At 46.8% G+C, this 13,432-nt stretch overlaps 1 long non-coding RNA gene across 2 annotated transcripts; it reads right to left on the bottom strand.

Annotated features, from left to right (window-relative positions):
• Window positions 1-4,317: 4,317 nt before the first annotated feature.
• Window positions 4,318-12,106, bottom strand: LOC109282960 (uncharacterized). 2 transcript variants are annotated; one of them, XR_009455137.1, is made up of 2 exons: window positions 9,990-12,106; window positions 4,318-6,703 (listed from the first exon to the last, which is right to left on the bottom strand). It is a non-coding gene; the product is annotated as an uncharacterized LOC109282960 (long non-coding RNA). The 2 variants fall into 2 exon arrangements; XR_002089978.2 differs by having other exon boundaries at window positions 4,318-6,109.
• Window positions 12,107-13,432: the final 1,326 nt, after the last annotated feature.

The raw sequence follows: 13,432 nt of genomic DNA, 5'->3' as shown, positions 1-13,432 counted from the left end.
CTGGTCATGGATTAGTTATTAATAACAAGAGATGCCATAGCCAACAATTTATAATGGTTTGGAGCTCCAAAGGCGCTGGAACTCACCTCCATCTAAAACCATTGTGGAGTCCGTGGTCTTTTGTGGGACAGTGTATAGACAAAGGGAAAGTTTCCACAGCAAAGAAATGCTTAATGGATAAAAAGTTCCATCACTTCTCCACATTTTGCAAAACATCAAGAACGTCTTGAAAACTTTTGTGAGATCCAGAGCATTTCTGAGTGCTGCCCTGTCTGTTACCTCACTACCTCGACCCATTGAGAGCAAATTCTCAGCAAAGAGCCTGTTCGGTGAAAAAGAGCAAGGATAAAAATTAGAAATCATTTTTGTTCTTAGTCAGCTCCTCAAAAGCTTAGTCATAGAGGGAGAAGGAACGTTTCATAAGTACAGCAACTGGGGAGAAGATGCAAGTAATTAGGGTGGGATCTCATCACCCATCTCTAGGAGTAGCAGCTTTCTGGTATTTTGAAATCACAGTTAAGTTCAGAATCCATGTCTAAAGCTTACCTGAGCTGGATAGAGCCATGAGAGCCTTGTCAGCTTTTCTGTGAATAACTCCTATTTAACATCTGGGTTTCATCTTTTTTTTTTCCAGATGAACAGCAGAAACCCTGGAGTGAGTCATGTCCATTTAAATATGGAAGCACATCATAAAACCTAATGAAGAGTCTAAAAGGTGAGCTTTTTGTGGTTAAAGCTCATATAAGGGTCAAGATTGTTTGGTTTATACATGGGGGGTAATTTTGAGTAGGTAGGTGGCCTTCAAAGCCATTAAGAAGAGTTGTTTGCTCAGTGCAAGGACTCAGTTCTATTGGGAAACTACCCTACAGTCTCATGACATGCATTACCAAGCTTCTGGGACTACTTCATAGCAAGACAGTGTTACCTAGAGCCACAGCTCTCAAACTTTTCCAGATTATAATCTCCAGCCACACTGGAAGGGAAATTGTGAGGCTTTTTACACTCTAATCATAAGAACTCCCCCAAAACACCTGGGGATCACCTCGCTAGTAGAACAGGGGACTGAGAATCAGGACACTTAGGGATAAATTCCTGTCTCTGATATTGATGTGACATTGGCCAAGTCATGTCACCGCTCTGTGCCTCAGTTTCCCCATTAATAAAATCTGTTAAAGAATGACACTAGCTCCCACGCTAGTTTTAATGAACTCATGTCTGAAAAACTGCAAGTGTTATACAATACAGAGTAATCCTTTATCATCCTCAACTTGCTTTCCAGGAGTTTAGGAGATCCCTATTAAATTCCATTTCAGTATAGGCGGTTTTAAAAAAATAGACAACTATTTCATAGCCCCTGGTCTGGGTTGATATAAAGTTGCTGTTTGGTCTCAGAAACATTTTGGTTGATTTTGATTAGCTAGAACCAGCTCCCCTGATCTGATGCCTCCTCTGGACCACAATGTTGTCATTATGTTGTGGGACAGTTTCAGATGCCAGTTAGGTTACTACAGCAGCACCCATTCAAAAGAACGCCACTGGGGGGAAAAAAAACTGATCTGAGAGCAGGATCTTTCTTCTAGCAATATAGGAGACCAAGACAAAACTCTGGGACTAAACATTTCCCATGCTTTCAGGGGGGTGCAATCAGGAGCCAGATTTTGTTTGCTTCAGTTGACTGTGGTAGGACTCTAGATTTACCATTCTGAAGCCAAGATCAGAACCTGGCTCATTTACCTGGTTTCTGAGTTAAATAAGCAGCCTTGGGAAATGGGTTCACTGCATTTTAACCATGCAGAGATACCTACAACAGGCAAAGGCTGCAGATCTAAAATTACATTAAAATAATGCTAAAAGCATAATTCATGGACTATTTGAGGCATTAAACAAATAAGGTCTCACCTTCTTTCCCCACTTGCCCTTGTTTCCATTGCTCTAACAGCACCTCTACTTACTGATCCCTAGGTTTTGTTACTGTGACTCTAATGCTGGCGTATGGAGTGGGGTTTATTGATGCTAAGCCTCTTCCTCAGCTGTCTTTTAAATTTTCCACTCTTTCATCTCCAGTTGTTGAATGTGTTCTGGATTAGGTGACTGCAGTTTCCTGTGCCTACTGTGGCAACCAACAAGTCAATTATCAGCACTCCATGTATTCTTCCCTTCTCTCCTGGTGCCGCCTTCATACTCAGAACTGAAACTTAAATCAGAACAGCAGCCCTATAGGTTGGGAACATTTATTTAAACCAAATCGAGGAACACCATGTACATACAAAATCTGGAAGGCAACACAGCATATAAAGAACCACTCGTAAATAATCCTAGGGGTTCCCAGCCTGATTGTTGTTCTAGTCACATAGATCTCTTGGAGCCACCCAACACTTTCCATTAACCACGCTGAAGGGAGAGGTTTACAATATACTTCAAAGGAGATAGGAGCCAAAGTGAAGAAGGTCTTGAATAGGAGGGAGCTGTTGTGACAGGGTATGGTGCAGTGGATAAGCAGAACCTCCTCCTATGCTGCAGGCATTCCCAAAATCATGAGAGAAGATGCAGCTTTATTTAAAACTATCTAATCTGCCTTATGTTATCCCCTGCCAAGAAGCTGTCGGAAGAGCTACCTGTTTGTTTGTTCTCTCCCATACCATGAAGTCTGATGTTAAATCTGTAGTTCTCATCACTGCAAGAAACCAATTTTGTGCTCCCTTCATGGTCTGGGGCAGTGTTAGAAAATCCACTAGGCCATGGCTTTGCCTCTTGGCTATTCTTTCTGGATGAAATTTGTCCTTGTGTATACAAAAACAAAGAAACCAGAATCTGTTATTATTTAATAACCAAGATTGGGGCTTCATTTGCACACATGTAGTTGGAGACGTTCTCAGCCCAGAGAACATACAATCTTCAGACTTGACCCAAAGCCCACTGAAGTCAATGGATCGCTGTTGTCTTCTGTGGACTTCAAACCAGGACTAAGCAGGGACAGGCACCTGTGGGTGCATTTGCACATGAAATTAATGTGACGGAATAAACTTTGGCACATATCACACTGGATTTTATGGCTGCTGGGCACCATGTTTACACATGTGCCTGGGACCACAGCATGTCAAGCTGGGTTGGAGCAGCACCAGCTGCCACGGGGTGGGGGGTGGTAGGGGTCAGCCTACCAGCCCAGTGCTGCTCCAACCCAGCTCAATGTGCTGCGGAGGGGCTGGTTGGGGCACCAGGATGCTCCAGTATGGGGCTAACCACCAGGCAGCCCCCACCCTGAGGCACCCTTGTGCCCCAGTCAGCCATGTCATCATCTACATGTGCATTGCTGTGCACTAAAGAACACTGCCCTAGGATAGTACTTGTGTTTACAAGTACTAACCTACAGCAGTTACTTAGTTTACTGCAGCCTAATAAGGCTGCATGTGTAGACACTGAGACTTTACTGTGGAGCTAATGAGGCAGCTCTGCAGTAAATGTCTCGTGTAGATGTGCCCTTTGTGTTGTATTCCTTGAACCTGTCAAGCAGGGGTTTGAGCCAGTGGATCTATGTAATGGTTTCAGTGTCCACATCCACCCAACACTGTTTAAGGCACATGCAGAAGGTATGCAGAGGCCACCCTCCAGGGCTACTCTGTCCCATCACCCCATCCTGTAAAATGCTGAAGCAGAAGTTCAACAATGCACAGGGGCTTCTGATTCCCTGCGGGGTGAGTGAACTTCACTCTCAGCACGTGGAGCCTTTGGAGCAGCAGGGGAGGAGGGATTTTTATCATGCTTCCTCCCCCTTACGCTTTTCCATTTTCAGGTATAAGATCTGATTGTCCTTTCAAGGAATCTCCATTAGGGCCTGGCACAGAAGTTGCCTTATGGTTTTCATTTAGATAACTCTCCTTTGTGGTGTCTGTTATCACCCAAGTATCTATTAAGATTTATTCCTATTATCGTGCCATTCATTTTATCCAGCACATATGTGTTGTATTTAAGGAGTCATAGGCACTCCCTGCTTCCAAGGACGTGGTAGCCAGGCTAACTTCTGCTTCCCTGAACCAGATCTTCCTATTTCCACAGGCTTGGGGCTGTAACAATCAGCCCTTGTCAGCTCTAGTACTAGAGCTGGTGTAACAAGTTAGGGGCCAGTGTTTTAATATTTCTTAAATGATGAAAAGTAGGAATACCTTTCTTGGTGCGGGTTTTGTTTCTCAGACATTTGACATGCAAGGAAGTGGATGTGGGTGATACAGGCATAATGTTCAGTCAAGACACAGCAAGAGAATGTGTAATCTCTGTCTCTGTCACCGCCCAGTTTTAATCAGTTAACCCAAAGCAGCTGAACAATAATTTTAGAAGATTTTATTCCATACTCTACAATCATCATGTTGCCTTCAGCCAATCAGGCCACTCTCTTCTTTGCCATCCCATGCAGCCTTCTGCTATGAAGCTTGCGCTGTGGTTTGGAAATGACTGTGTTGCACTTTCGACAGATGTGAACCCTAATTCATCTCTCAGTGGCATTGATTTTACCCAGGTGAAACTGCATCCATTTTAAAAACTATTTGGGCCATCCAGTGAAGAACCTACTGCAGTTTGACAGAGAAAATAGGGGTTTAGAGGAGACAGGTATCACCTACTACTTAGAATGGGGAACCAGAATCCCCTGATCCTAATTCAGTAACCTGCTCAGCCTTTCAGCCCTAGATTCCTCATTGAGAAAACAGGCATGAGAGCACAGACCCCAATAGTTCAACACCTTTGTTGAGAGGATCAGTTACTTCATGTCTGTTATTTGTAGATCTTTGGAGATTAAATTGCTGATTAACATTCAAATGCCAGGAACCTGAACCTCTCTTTTTAAAGAGGTAATATCTATAGGAGGCAGCCTCTCAGACTCCTTCTCAGTTAAAAGGGAAAAATGCTGTGAGTGGCCAATGAAAACCACATTGTGCCATGTTTTAATTTTCCTCCTAGTATCAAAGCATGCCCGCCCCCCCCTACCCCCACAGCCGAATAGAACTATTATGAGGAACAGCAAGTTTCACTTTACATGTGCAGCCGTCCCATCTCTATATGGGAGAAACCATGAGCCAACATCCAGCATGTGACATAGACCAAGTCACAGCAACAACCATGAAGAAAAGAAAGAAGGGGCTCCGGAAACTACGCTCTCATGACAGCCTACTCTCCTGAGACTGAAAAGATGGAAACCTCCTCCCCACTCTTCCAAAAGCCCATAAGCTCCATGTATTAGCGAAGAAGCTGGGCAGGCTGTTTTATATGTTCCCTAAATGCATGCAGCAGGCGCAACATGGGGTCCTCAAAGCAAAAGCCTGTTGCAGTATGCACAGACCCTTTCAATTTGCCCCTCTTTCATCCCGTAACAATTTGGTCAGAGCCTACGGAAGGGGAGAGTTCCAAATGCTTCCCGTGCCTAATAATACCCATCAAAGCATTTCCAGGATTGAGATGAGGATACACTCTGCAGTGTGTACAACAGGAAATGGGCTAGGGCTTTCCAAAGCAGTCTCTTCCAGCCAGAGCAAACTGCTAGATCATGATGGGACATCAGTTAAGAGCTCACAGCTTTGTTTGCTCCAGAAGGAATTTATTTGATGAAAGAGGAAATTTATTTTCTTTAATCTGTCCTTGTGTTACTTCTGTAGAGGAAAAAGTGAGTGGACCTGGCAAGGAAAAGAATAGCAAACTTATAAGCAGTTTCTAATTTAATTGGTGTTATTTATGGACTGAGAGACAGACACGATCCCACTGGAAAAACCGGGAGTTTTTCTATTCAGTTCAGCTGGGCTAGGATTTAGGCATAAGATCCTGGGGTAAATTCTTGGTGAATTTAGCAAGTTCTAATGTATACCTTTAAATTATCTTTTTGCTATCTCCCTATGGGGAATGTGTTTTTGGAAGCAGGGCATTCTTGGCACATTGATCAGGTGAGTTTGAATGGATTAGACTAACATTTTTCATTCAAAATGAACAACATTGGATTTTTTCATTCATGTACACAGCTGGAGCAGGCGTGGGATGGGTAGATGGGGTTCTCATCTTCATGTCTATCATTGTTCCTCCATGATGAGTTCTTGACTCTAGGATGAGTGCTTTGTTGCTCAGAGGGTTTCTGCAGTGGCATGGGAGTAGACACATATTAAACATGACTCAGTGTGTGATGGGGCAGAGCAGCTGCCAGCTTCCCCCCTGCTAAGCAAACTCTGATGTTTCCACTGTAATTGCTGGAGATGCAGAGACCGTTCTACCCCTGCCTCTGGCCCACTTGCCCCATGGGTTCAAATACAGCAAGCTAGTGAATATTCTGTACAGCAAAGTTCCACTTTTCTGCTGCAGGGCTGAGAACCTGGCCTAAGCCGTCCTAGCCCAGAAGGAAGGGATTTGAAGCATACTGGTGTGGCCCCTGGACCTGCCACTACATGCATCTACAAGCCTACCACCTGAACAGGGAGCGTGCAGAGGCCTTTGGCTCATGCACTATAGCTGTGGTAGCAAAACATCTGAGCAATTACACCAAGACAAGTACTGTGAGATGAGAAAGTTCTGTTTTCCAGAGCCCCTGAGGGGCAGGATTTGACTCCTTAAATCGTACAGATCAAAATCTGTCAGAAGGGTCTGGGAACACAGAGTGAAACAGCCCTAGCTAATGATGATCGGAAGTGAGCAGTATTCTGAGTCCTGGGATGCTCACTTTTCACCTTGGCACCTGCAAAGACATGGATATACAAGAATGCAAAAGTCCATGAGTGAAATACTGGCCTCAGTATCAAAATTCCCATTGACCTCAGTGAAGTCAGAACTCCCCCCTGCTGTTTAACTACTTGGCCACGTACCTAATAGCAACCAGAACCCACTTCATTATAAAGCCCAAGGCAGATAAAGACTTTAGACTTTAATTAAACACTTTTGTAGACTGTCTAGTTCCAGCTATACAAAAAAAGCCAGGAATACCCTTTTGTGAGAAGGAGATAATATGCCCAGTTGTTGTATAGCAGTTATACAGCAAACCTGCTTCATGTAAAATTCACACATCTACACCCTGCTTTGATATAATCCCTAAACAGCCATTAGGTTGATAAGAATTTGTTTTTAGCCTGAAAATTAGCCCCAGTGCTTCTGAGCCTTGATCAGTCGGAAGAAATAATGAAATAATCATTGTTTCCCTGCAGAGGAAACCATGTAATTATTCTGAGCAGCACCAGTCAGTAGTTCCTTACACTTTGGGTGGTGGTTGAAGGTCTAGAACCTCTTGACCCAGAGCAAAACAAGATCTGTCCATACACTGTGAACAAATCAGAGGACGAGCCTACCGCTGTTGTTCTCAGCACACTTGAAATGCTGGCACTTTAACTGCAGCTCTGCTGCTATGGTAGGCAGCATGCTGCTACTTGTGCTCTCCCACTGTGTCTGTCTCACTTCCCCGGCTTGTCCCCATGGGTTGCTGCTGCTTGCTGTGTGTTCTACGGAAAAGGAACTGCCCAGACAGAATATCCCGAGCCTTCAAACCCATGCCAGCTGGCTAAAGAAAGTAAACAATCACTGGACTGTGATCCTCTGTGAGTGTAAAGGGTTTATTTTCCCTGGTAAAGTCACTATGTGTATTTTCAAAAATGCTGGAGTGATTTCTGAAGGCATTAATTTCTCCATCCAAACGTTGTGCTCCTTGCATTTGTAGGCTTTTTGTTGTAGACATTCAGCTTAATTCATTTATTTTATAAATTTACAATGCAGTCTTCACTGGATATGTGAAATGCTTTACAGCCAAGAGAGAAATTGATACATTATAAGAACTCAAGAAACCACATTTGTCTGTATTTGTGTGTGTGTGTGTGTATAAATAATATTATTATATATATTATTATATATTTATATACATATATATAATATATATATATATTACACTATATAATATATATATATTACACTATATATATAAAGACTATATATATTACTAAATATATATATATATATTTAGTAATAATTAAAGACTGCCATGATGTATACAGATTGCTGGGAAGAAATGTTCAGGAGAAAAAGAGATTCTCTACACGCTGCAGTTACTTATGACTCGACTCCAACAGAAGATCCTGCATTTCTTCCCAGGCAAAATTCACAGCACCCTTTCTGTAACCAATACCACTCACCCTGCTTTGTGTGACGTACATATATATATATGTACACAGAGATGTTTTTTACATTCATTTGTGCTTACCTGTATATATAAATTGATATATTGGTTTTGTTTGTGACTGTTGTGACAAGTCAAAACAATGCTCCATGCTTATACATATGCATGTATGTATATACACCCACACAAGCATATGTGTGTGTGTGTATGTGTACACATACATATATATGTGTGTGGGTGTATATACATATATATATATATATATATATATATATATACTCATGGGACACTATTTTGACCTGTCACAACAAAGTCACAAACAAAACCAATATATATATATAGTTATATAGATATAGTTATACACACACACACACACACACACACACATACATATGAAAGAAGTGAGTAGTCAGAAAAAAAAATATATATATAATTAAAACTTGCCTCTTCCTTTTGAGATCATCAGTAAGTAATATTATGCCCATGTCAGCAATGAGTAATGTGTGAATAGTCTGGCTTCACACACCTGCAACCTCTCCCTCACACACACTCACACCCCCACAAAATAATCCAGCCATTTCTCCTACAGATAGAAAATGCAAAAGGGCAAGGTTGATATTCTATTTTTAAATGATTGAGAGGTGCCCAGATACCAGGGGAATGGGGGTGTCATATGAGAGAGGGAGAGAGTAAACGGTAGGTAGATAGGAAGGAAAAAAAAGGTCACACAGGCTTGGTAGAAACAAAAATAGAAATCCCAGTGTGGATTCCACATCCTTGCTGTAGCTACCAGATGATGCCTCCCTCTGGGTAAACGTCCTCTTTACTCCACACTTTTTGCTCCTCAACTTGCATGTTTGCTTTGCTGCAAAGACCAGAAATCTTGGAGTTTTCTTTGATTATGTACCTACCAAGCAGCTGTTTATTGCCATGTGGGTCACTACTGTAATTCCTCCCTGCATCAACCTGGCTCTTTTTTAAGCCAATCACCACTTTACCTATTTGCTATTCCTTTCTTGCCAGACTCCCCAGGTCCCTGAACATCATGAGGCGCATGGTCCCATGACCAGGCTGCTCTCACACCTTGGGCAGTGGCACCTAGCCACTATTATTTAGATCATTCTTTAAGCTCCTACAACTCTTGTTGGCCACAGGTGCTGAGCACCTCTCAGGCTTAGCCTGTTAGGTACCATGTCTATCCTAGCTTAGGGAGATCTTCACTACATTTTCTAGGCATTTTTTCGTTTAATGCATCTATGGAACATCCTCCCAGCCTACAGTGATGGGGGTAGAAGAGCCCAGATATGACAGTACAAAACTCTTGAGTTATTCCTGTCCTCCGGGTTTCCAATTTTCCATGCCCTGGTTCCACCTCCCTCTGACCTCCAATTTTCCATGGGATGGGAGGATGGAGGACAACTTCCCACTGTTCACTCAGCTCTTTTTGTCTTTGTCTCCTCTCATACCCTTATGCTGAAGGAACCCACTAAGCCAATACACTGTTCTCTTCCTTTCAAACTCACCTTTAATCCTTTCAGTTTGCTGGAGGCTTCAATTGACACTTCCTCTACTATTATATCTTTGCTTTCTCTTTACTATGACATGCATGCATAGAGTCTTCCTCCGCACTTACAGCTCCCAGCTTTCTTCCTTCTCTTGCCCCTCCACTTCATCTTCATACACCATTTCCCCTTTCCTAGGATTATAACTTAGCTCTTAGAGGAAGGATCTTGGCAGACATGGCAGTTCCTTAAATAAATATTCTTTAGGGCATAAGCATAAACTGTTCCGGTGCAACGGCAAGATAAAAAAAAGGCAGTGAGAGCCCAGCTTTTCATGAAAAAATCATGAGCTTTTCAATTACCTGAATCTCAAGAAGAAATTTTACAAGAATTAGGAACTTCAGTCAAAATGCAGGCACTGCAGAGGGCAGGACCGGAATTCAAACTGATCCTGACACTTCAGAACAATGGGCTGAAATAAAGAAGATTCAGTTCAGTATGGACAAGTGCAAAGTCCCACACTGAGGCATGAATAATCAACTGCACAAACACAAGGTGTGGAATGACTGGCGAGGCAGCTGTCCTGAAGCAAAGGATCTGGATAGTCAGAATGGAACATAAATTAGACATAGATCAACAATGCCATCCATACTGTGGCAAAAAAGGCAAACATCATCATACTGCGATACACCAGCAGGAGTGTTGCATGTAAGACCTGAAGTAATCCCTCCACTCAGGGGAGCCCCAGCTGGAGTACTGTGCCCAGTTTTGGGCACCACACTGCAAGAAAGATATGGACCAATTGGAAAGAATCCAGAGGAAGGGGGGCTGGGGGGTGGAAATACTCAGAGGTCTAGAGCGTATGACCCGTGAGGAAAGATGGAAAGGATTGGGTTTGTTTAGTCTAGAGAAAAGAAGTTTGAGGGCCAACATGCAAACAGTCTTGAAGTATGTGAAAGGTTACTGCCAAAAGGAAGGTTATAAACTCTTCTTGGTGTGCACTGAGGATAGGATAAGTAGCAATCAACTTAAACTGCAGCCAGGGAGATTTAGGTTAGTCAGTAGGAAAAACTCCCTAACAGAATAGTTAAGCGCTGGAATGGATTTTCTCAGGTCCTGGTGCAATCTCCATCATAGAAGATTAAGAGCAGATAAGACAACCACAGGACAGGAACAGTTTAGGTCTAGTGGAGTCTGGCTTGGGACACAAGGTGACCTCTCAATGTCCCTTCCAACCTTTCTTTCCTTAGTTGTGTAATGCCTTTCTTCCAAAGCCCTTTATAATCCTCACAATACACTGGCAATATCTGTTGCTGTCCTCCTTTCTCTGAGACACTTAAGAATATTAGAGGGAAGAGTGGATCACATTAGATCAGATCCTTGCTAGAAGACAGACCTGTACTACTTTCAGCAGCTCTTGTGCTGGGCTTATCACCTACCTTCCCCTCCAGACTCATTGTGAACATGCACCTCATACAAAGACATACAGGCATATATGCACCCAGGGAGCTATGCAAAGCCAACAAATCTGTTTACTGTTTTCAGATTTGAGTGTTATCTCATCTGAATGCCTACTAGTGTTTTACTGCTGTCAGTGAAATTAGTCCTAAGTGCAGCAAGGTGGTTAACACCGTGATCTGCCATTGACTCGGTCTCCCAAAATAACACGATTTGCTTCCCCAACTCCGGCAGCCGCTAAACAAAAAACAACGTAGATCCCTGGTAAGGAATCAAGGTTGCTGTTTAGTTTGGATCTACCTGCAAAGCATAGAGTGTCCCCTGCATCTCGAATATGTATGAGATGTCTGTGGCAAAGATGCAGTTGATGTTGACTGAGAAATCAATTCATTCTGGCAGCGGGGTCCAGTCTGTAGGGTTTCAGATGCGATATACCCATCAGTCCCCTCATGGGGACTATGCTGGTGGGATCCACATAGACTTCTGTCATTGTCACTGAGCTCTGCTGGTTTGCACTAATTCCACACATGACTCCACTGACTAGGGGACTCCTCCCACGGGCCATTGTCATCAGCCAGGTGGGCTTCTCAGCACAATGTAGCAGCCCAAGGACAAATCCTGCATGGTCACCCTTCACCACCTCAGGTGGAGAGAACGGGGCAACTACCACTGAGCGCAGCTGCCAAGAGACGAAAGGAGCGTGATTCATTTAGTCTTTGGTCCTCATTTTCCACAGCCATCTCTTCTCCTAGCAGTGAGCCCTGTCCCATCCCAGCCTGGTGCAGTTTGACCCCTTGGGTGGTGCCTTAGTGATCACCCTTCACGTGGCTCCTCCAGGTCTCCGGGCTGCCTCGCAGTCTTTGGGAGGGGAGGGAAGGATGGTCCCATCCTCGTGAGGACACCGCGGGGAGGGGAAGGGACTTGCCCCGAATCCCCCGGGGAGCAGCTGCGCTTGCCTCCGCCCAGCCCGACCCTCTTCCCCTCTCCCCGGGTGCTGAATGCGGCCCAGGGCAGAGGGGCCGAAGCGGGCCCGCCGGCCTGGAGCGCGATCGAGCCCGGCGGCCGTGCGGGGCTGTCGGGGGGCGGGCGGCTCCTGCCAGCCCGGCGGGAGGATCGGGCTCGCTCCTCCGCTGCCCCGGCCGGCTGGGCCCCGTGTCCCAGGCCTGGCTCCGCTGGCCGCAGTGGGGCCGGGCCGGGCCGAGCCGCTGCCGGGTGCCCGGAGGGGGGGGCTCTGATTAGCTGCCGGGCGATCTCTGCCCCCGGCCTGTCCTGCCCTTGACCCGCCCTCTGTGGACAGCAGCCAGCGCCGGAGCAGGGACAGCTGCGGGCGGGGAGGGGGCTGCTCCCCTCGCCCCCGTAGCCTGCGGGGCAGAGGGAACAGACGGAGACAGACGCAGCTCCCCCCACCCCGCCTGACCGGGATCGGCCGGCCGCGAAGTACCTGCCAGGAGCCTTCTCTCCCCTGGGGGCTGGGAGGGGGTGCGGGCAGGGCCCTGGGCCCGTCCCAGCCCGGGGCTGCCGGCGCCACGTGGGGGGAGCCGCGTCCGCCGTCGGGCTGCCTCCGCTCCGGCCTGCGCTGCGCTGCGCTGCCCGCGGGGCTGGAAAAGCCGGCGAGCCCCAGCGATCTGTCAGTGGCGGCCGGGCCGGGGCCGGCAGGTAAATATTGAGGCTGCTTTGGGCGATTTAGTACCGACAGCGCGTCTCCTCTGCCCGCCCGGGACAGCTCCGCGCGGGGGGGTCAGGCCCTGGCCGCACGGCGGAGCGATCAGTGCCGGGGCACGGCTGGAGCCCGCGTCCGCCGCGGGGCAGTGCGTGCAGAAAGCCGGCGGGAGAGGTGCGGTGCGGTGCGGTGCGCCCCTTCCAGCCCCGGCCCGTGCTCACTGCCGGCTGCGCGTGTCCCTGCGCGGCCGGCACCGACGGGGCGAAGCGGCCTGGGGAGCGGATCCGTGGCTGCCCGGGCGGGGACACGCGCTCAGCGGGCAGCTGCCTCCGAGCCGGGGCTGCGGGACGCTCACCTGCTGCCCCGCAGCCGGGGCGGAGGAGGGGGAAAGGGCTAAGCGGAGCCAGCCCGTCAGGTTGCGGCCCCGGGGTCTGGGCAGCCCGGAGGCGGGGAGCGCCTGGGCACGGGGTGGCAGGGTCCGTCCTTTTTCCCCGGCTTGCTGCTTCCTGGGTTCAAACGGCAGCAGCAGCAAGGGCAGTCACCACGACTATAGCGAGAGCCGTCGCGGTGGAGATGGTGATGGATGACGGACAGTGACCGTGACAGCGCCCGGGGGTGGCGGGGACGATGGTTAATGGCAGAGCGGCGATCAGCGCTGGTGCGTGGCAGTGATGTATCGATAGAGCC

This window comes from Alligator mississippiensis, chromosome 10 (assembly GCF_030867095.1).
Source record: "Alligator mississippiensis isolate rAllMis1 chromosome 10, rAllMis1, whole genome shotgun sequence".
NCBI classification, from domain to species: domain Eukaryota; kingdom Metazoa; phylum Chordata; order Crocodylia; family Alligatoridae; genus Alligator; species Alligator mississippiensis.
Note: the sequence above shows the minus strand (reverse complement) of the source record. Positions and strands in the feature narration are given on the sequence as shown.